The sequence below is a fragment of the Exserohilum turcica genome, assembly GCF_000359705.1.
Source record: "Exserohilum turcica Et28A unplaced genomic scaffold SETTUscaffold_18, whole genome shotgun sequence".
Classification (NCBI taxonomy): domain Eukaryota; kingdom Fungi; phylum Ascomycota; class Dothideomycetes; order Pleosporales; family Pleosporaceae; genus Exserohilum; species Exserohilum turcicum.
In genome coordinates this window covers 702,893-710,132 of record NW_007360003.1, presented here as the reverse complement: position 1 = coordinate 710,132, position 7,240 = coordinate 702,893, and positions in this window count along the sequence as shown.

The following is a 7,240-nucleotide window of genomic DNA, read 5'->3' as shown; positions in this document are numbered from 1 at the left end:
GTGTGTGTGATCGAGTACTATCTATACGACGTACCTGGACTTCAAGAAGCTGAAGTCTTGTTACTGCCTTTTTGGCTATGGATGGCGTAAGTAGTCGTACGCTCGGCCCGTTGGGCCCGCCCATTACAATTATAGAGTTTAAAGCAGCCCAACCAATCACCCTTTGGTTCAAAGTAGTTATCCACAAACTACTAACAAACCATAGCCTAGAGGTCCTAAAGGAGGAAATTAAAATCTTTAATAAAGGCCTAAAGGTAGTAGGCAACCCCTTCTAGCTAACACTAGAATCTAGAAGAGAAAACTAAAACTTTAGATCCGCTTGCGTAGCTTTTGCTACAGAATAAGAAGCCTAAAGAGCTATTAGGGGAAAGCTCTATATTCTAGGGCAGAGCCTTAGAGCAGAGAAACTAAGAGTTATTAATAACTCTAAATAGTGCTCTAAATGCTAAGGTTTTAGGCACCTAGAGGCTAAATGCTCTAAAGTAGCCTGCTAGATCTGCAGCGAAGCCCACTACACTAGCCTCTACAAGTGTAACTCTTATTTAAGTAGAGGCAAGCCTTACATTTACACTATCTTTAAGTGTATAAATTATAGTAAGCCCTCTATAGCTAATAGCTAAAACTATAAAATCCTATAAGCTAGGACATTTAGGACTACTACCTCTTCTAACTAGAATGTTAAAAGTCCTACAAATAAATATTAATAGAAGTAGCCCTGCTATAGAGAGCGCTCTAAATCTAGCTATTTAAGTAAACGCTAAGATTATCGCTATACAGGAACCCTGGCTACTAAAGGGACATACCTACGAGAATACTAGATTAATCGCCCACCAAGACTTTACTCAAATACTCCCTACTTATAAGGGTTTAAGGCTAAAAACGCTCTTCTATATTAGAAAAGACCTAGATGCAGAGGTTAACCTATATATTAGCAACAACAACGACTTATAAGCTATTATAATACTCTCTTCTTTAACTAAGATCTATATATGTAATATTTATAATAAAAAAAGCCTAAAAGAAGGGCTTAACAAGACAACAATCTAAAGGCGCCTACTCGAAGAGACTCTAGAACCCTCCTTAATTATACTAGGGGACTTTAACACCTACTACCCTAGATAGAGCCTATAGGATAAAAACCTAAACTAAGAAGCAGAGGATCTAGTAGAGTGGGTAGACAACTGAAACCTTTCTCTACTAAATACTCTAGGGACTGGCACCTTTTTTCGAGTAAATATGCGGCAAAAAAGCGTACTAGATCTTACTTTTGCAACTAATAATATAGCTGCTAAAATCTAGGACTGGCAAACTATACTAGGACTTGGATTAGACCACTACGCAATCCTTTTTAGTATTGAAAGCTTAGGCTAGCTACCTAGCTAGCTAAAGAGATTTAATATTAAAAAGACTAACTAGGACATCTTTAATAGTACACTTAATGAAGAAGTTAACAACTAATAGCTAGAGGCACAACTACTAGACCCACCCCACGCCTTTAGCTATTTATTAAGAAAGATCCTATTAGGTTAGAATAACTCCCTAGTAGAGAAACTAGAGAAACTAGGAGAAGATATTACAATAGTAGTACAAATAGCGCTAAAAGAATCTACCCCACTAGTTAGCTAGAAACTAAAGCCAAAACCTTAGTAGACTAGTGAGCTAGATAACCTAAAGTTAGATACCTGCATGCAATATTAAAAAGGGCCTATTATCGTAAGCACCGTCATTGCGCGTCTCCTATCTGCCAGAACACCGGATATGCGGAAAAGTCCTTGCTGGTTATTATTATTATTATTCTAGTTTAACGTCCTTTTTCAGCCTAAAGGGCTATATAAGACGTGCAGGGTTTTTAGGCCTATAAGTATCTAAGTAGGTTTTCCTAGCTACAATATTTAAGAGGGGTTTTAACTAAATAAAGGTAAGGCTCGTAGCCTATTAGTTGGTAGGTAGGGGGTGGGATAGGGTGGGGGAGGTGTATAGCTACCTGTTACAGGTATTACTCCTCGTTTTCTGTGTTTCCCTTGTACTAGGCTTATGTCCTAGCCTTTGTTTCTTGAATAAAGGTAATAGTTGCTTCTATACCCTCTTTTGTTTAAAGGAGGATAGGTAGTAATAGATCGCCTTCGCAGGCTTCTCTTAGTCCTTTCCTTTCCTCTCTATATAGATTACATCTAAATAGAATATAAGGTAGGTCTTGTATAGACCTATAGTTACAGGGGCAACTATTAGAATCCACTTTCCCTCTCTTATATAGGTAGTCCCTTAGGTAACAGTATTCTAGTTTAAGTTAGTAGAAAGCGCTCGAAATCTCTCTTCTAGTATTGCTAGGAATAGCGATTTGCTTTCTTATTTTCTACTTATATTTTGCTGCATACATATATAGATTCTTGCTAGTGGCTTTTTTCCTATACTATTTAAGTTAGCTTAGCTATTCTCTCTCTCCTAGCTGCTTAATTCGCGAGCTAGTAATAGCTAGGCTAGTTTTGCTAGTAGAAGAAGAGTCTAGCTTAGTAGCTTCTTTAGCTAGGGCGTCTGCTTTTTCGTTCTTAGGGATATCTTAGTGGCCTAGTACCTAGTAAAGGCTAGGGCATATACCTATCTCCTCTAGTTTCTTTGTTGCCTTTATACATCTAATTTACTATTCTTAGCCTAGATTATTAAAAGCAGTCTTTAACCTAAGTAGAGCAGCTTAATTATCTGCATAGACTTTTATATCTAAATAGTTCTCTACTAGCTCTATTGCTTTTTCTAGCCTTAGAGCAATACCTTCTAGTTTACTATTGTAAACTAGTTAGTTATTTCCTATAGTATATTGTTCTTGGGCTATTTGTGTTGTTCCTAGATAGAATGCAACCCCTACTCCTACACCTTTGCCTTGCTTTGTAGCTGAGGCATCAGAATAGATAGATAGGAGGCTGTTATCTACTAGTTGTTCCTTGTGGTTCTTTGCTTCTATGTCTTTAGGCTCTTTAGATATATAGACCTTGTATAGGATATTTGAGTTCCAAGGTGTAAAGGCGTAATGTTGTATCTCCTTAGTGTTTCTAGCAAGGACTATAGAGATAGATCTAGTGATCTGATCTAGTTTTTCCCCTTTATTGCTAGTTATAGCAATATTAATTAGGTGGTTTAGGGCTAGTTTTTAAGCTCTAAAGGCGTATTGTTAAGAGCGTTATTTAACCTTACTCTAGGTGGGTAAAGGCAGGCCTCTACCTCACTAGGTATAGTTAGGGAGGTCTTAAATGTGCCTAGAATCTTCCTACACGCTCTATTTTGTAGTATTTGCCTTTGTTTAAGAGCTAGTTGTTGTTGTTTCTAGAAGATCTAACAACTATAGTCTGCTACGCTAGTGATACAGGTAGGGTATAATTGTCTAAAGGCTCTAGGTGATAGGCCTTTATTGCTATTTGCTAGTCTGCTTAGCTAAGTAAACGCTTAGTTTGCCTGTTAATTTCTAATAAAGTAGTGATCCTTGAACTTAAGAGCTTTGTTAAAGTAGATGCCTAGCTATCTAATTTGCTGTTTTAGTTAAAAGGTCTCCTAGGTGGGTAGTGTGAGAGAATCTTGATCCTTTTTTAATCTAGTCTAATTTACTAGTTTAGTCTTTGAGCTATCAAATTTGATTGCTAGCTCCTCTGCTACATTAAAGAGTTTTTAGGTCTCTTTTTCTAGTAATTTAACGTTTTTCTTAATAGATGTTGTAGATACTAATATATGTAGGTCGTCTATATAAGAAGAGGAGTAGGTACTTCTATTTATTCTAATTAACTAAAATAGTAGTTTTGTGTAGATTGAAAATGAGATTAGAGAAGCAGGGCTGCCTTAGGGTGTACTAGTGTTTACCTTCTGTAGATCTTCTACTTGGCCATTAAAGGATAGCTCTAGTAGTCTATTTTCTAGGAAGGATTTAGTCTAGGATAGCAGGCAGCAGGGAAGTCCTTAATCCTTTATATTTTCTAGTAGCTTGTTTTTAGCCACGTGATTAAAGGCTGCTTTTATACCTAGAAATATAGTTGTAGTAGTCCTATGCTTCTTTTTCTACTACTATATATTATTATAGAATAGGAGAGCAGCGTTAATTGCTAATTTCTTTAATCTCCCGCCTAACTAGGTAGGGTGGAGTAAGTCTGTTGTTTCTGCTAGTGCTCTTAATCGTCTTATAAATAGTCTTTCTAGTACTTTCCTTAGGCAGCTTAAGAGTAAGATAACTCTATATACCTTTAGGATAGAGTAGTCTAGCTTTCTAGGTTTCTTTAGAATAACTCCTTTAGCTTTTCTCTAGCACTTTAGTTAGTAGCTAAAATTAAATAGAGCTAAATATATCTTAAAGAGTGCTTCTAGCTGTGCCTAATAGACTTTTTAGACTATATCCTAGCTAATTAATTCTAGTCCTAGCGAGGTAGCTTTTACTCTTACGTAGGCGAATTCAAGCTCTTCTTTTATTAAAGCTAGCCACTCCTATCTACTATCTCCTTTGTAGGTATTTAGTAGTGGGGCTAGAGTAGATAGTAGTAGGGGGAAGAGATCTTCTCTAAAGGCTTAGCATTTTTCTCTAAAGGTCTCTTTGCCTTTAATAGCAGGTATCCTTATAGATAGTTTGTCTTTTGTGCAAGCTATAGCTTTAAATATCTCTTTTAGCGTCTCCTTTTATAGGAAGGTTTCCTAGTAGTTAAGCTTAGCTTTTTTAATAGCTTTTAGATATCTGTATTTTGCAATAAGATACTCTTTTTTCTACTAGTTAATTTAGCTGTTGTCCTCTCTACTAGCTTCTCTTTTTAGGACTTCAAAAGCTCTGTTTTAAGTACGACAATCACGAGATTTTGCTTTGGTACGATTCTATTCGACTTGAGAGGCTCCACTACGGAGGTGACTGTCAAAAGTTCTTGCTGACAGGGGTGCATTGATTACCGCCGAAAACAGGGCCGAAGCTATGTAGATTAGTCCTACCACCCCTCTTTGTACTTATTGCTACCTTTAAGTTTAATAATTTCTTGAATATAAAATAAAATACGCTCTATTTAAGCTTAAATTTAGTGTTAAGATAGCTTATCTTAGTACTATTACTATAATTTTATCTCTTCTACCTAACTTTCAAGTGCGCCTCTTTATGTTGTTTTTCTTTTAAGCTATAGCTAGGCTACTTCAATAGCGTTAAGATTAAGTAAATTACTTAGCTATAAAAGCTACTCTATTTTAGCGTTTTAGTATATAGTTGTTTAAGCGTAGTAAGTATATAAAGGTGCCTTATCTTCTTAAATAAAGACACGTAGTCTTTTTTTTAGCACCATTTTATAAAGAGAATTAGCTTTGAGATAAGAACTTAAATCTAGTAATACTACTAATCAATACTACTATAACTACTCTTATAAGCTAGCTTACTTATCTCTTTTACTTATCTTTATTATAGAACTCTACTAGGCTTATTATATAATTTTAGCCTTTTTATACTTATTATAAGCTCCTACGCCTCTCTTATAAGAGGCTCTAGAGCCTTATTTAACTTTTTAATCTAGAAAGTAGCATCTCTCTTCTTCTATATAGTCTTAGGCCTTTAAATATAGTAAGAACTTTTATAGTTATACGTAAAGCAGCCTTAGAATATAAATTTAAAGTAGCTCTTTTACTACTCTTAGATAACAGTTTTAGTAAAGACTTTATTCAGGCGTTACTATATATAATAGCTACTATAATAGTAGTTAAAAATGATTAAAGTCTTATCTAACTAAATAACGTTTTTTTAATCTTTAAGTATATAATCTTTATAGGCAAGATACTACTTAAGTCTTTTTTATTTTATCTTTATTATTAACTTAAGCTTTTTTATTAGCTTTATCTTATTATAACTAGCTACTTAAAGAACTCTCTATATAGTAGATAATAAGACGTTTGTAACGGGCTAGGTAGCCCGCTACAGTACAGATAGCGGTGGCTATCTTATGTATCAACTACGCAACGATATCAGCAGCTCTGATATCTTGTGCCAGCCTTTTTGGCGCGGTGGGCGCGTTGTAGTTGCGTGCGCAGTCTAATAGGACTCGACCCGTTACACCCTAGTAGCATAGAAGGTAGGTGCCCTTACTAGGAAGGCCTAAGAACCGCGCTGTGGTTCTACGGGACTACTTTCCCTAATCCACCTCTACTATAGAGCGCACGCACGAGGACATATAACTACCTATTAGACTAAGTAGCTACTAAGTAAATTAACTAAATACTAGACAACACTATAATTAATAATAACACTAAGATTAATAATGCTTTCTAAAAGGTAGTTAAGAAAGACTATTAATATGCTAATAAGAGCTCTCCTTTTCTTACTATTGTGCGCTAAGCTATAGATTAACACAAACCTCTAACAAACCTAGAGAGAGTTATCCTCTGTAATGCGTGGTACCAAGAATGCTGCGCTTAAGGAGGGAAGGTCCAGACAGTCCGCATATGCTACACCCACACTGTCGCTGCTACTAGGGGCATAGGCCTTATCACTAATAACCTTAACTAAGATCCAATAGTCTAGGCCCTCTTAGCTCTCTACATACTTAAGCCGCAATAGGGAAAAATTAAGTTAGATCCTCTTATAGGTAGTCTCTTCTTTAAGCACTACTACTAATACTAACAAGACAATAACCAAGCTAGCTACTACTACTGTCCTAAGCCCTGCGCATGTTTTAACAAGCTAGACTAAGAGAAAATTAGCAAAATAATAGGATAGAACTCACTCTATAGGCAATATAAGAAGAAAGGTTCTATTGTAGTAAAGAGCTTCACATAGCTATAAGAGGAAGGTATTAGGCTGTTAATTAATAAGAGCTTCGCAATATACGACTTGTAACGGGCTGAACGCCCTTCGCCTCCCATACTCGTCTACGACCTCGTTTACTCCACCTGCCCGGCCCGATTGTTACCCTAGCAACCAGCATTGTATATAGATAGCTACGTAGCCGAGAGCTTAGCTCTCTATCGAATACAATCTTGTTACCTTGGCCTGTCCGATCGTGCTCCCGAGCTTAAGACTACCCTCCGGGGTCGAGCCCCTTACATTTTTGTATTCGATCACCAGCTAGCTAAGAGGAGATCAGACAAGCGTCTAGCCCTCGCCAGAAAATTTTTTACTATCCACCAGAACTATGTCCAGCCCCAGCCAGAACTAGAACGCTCTTCTGCTGCTCGTACAGCAGCTCCAGCAAGAGCTCCAGAACCAGCGATCAGAGATTACCTCCCTGCGCGACAGCCGTCGCCCAGC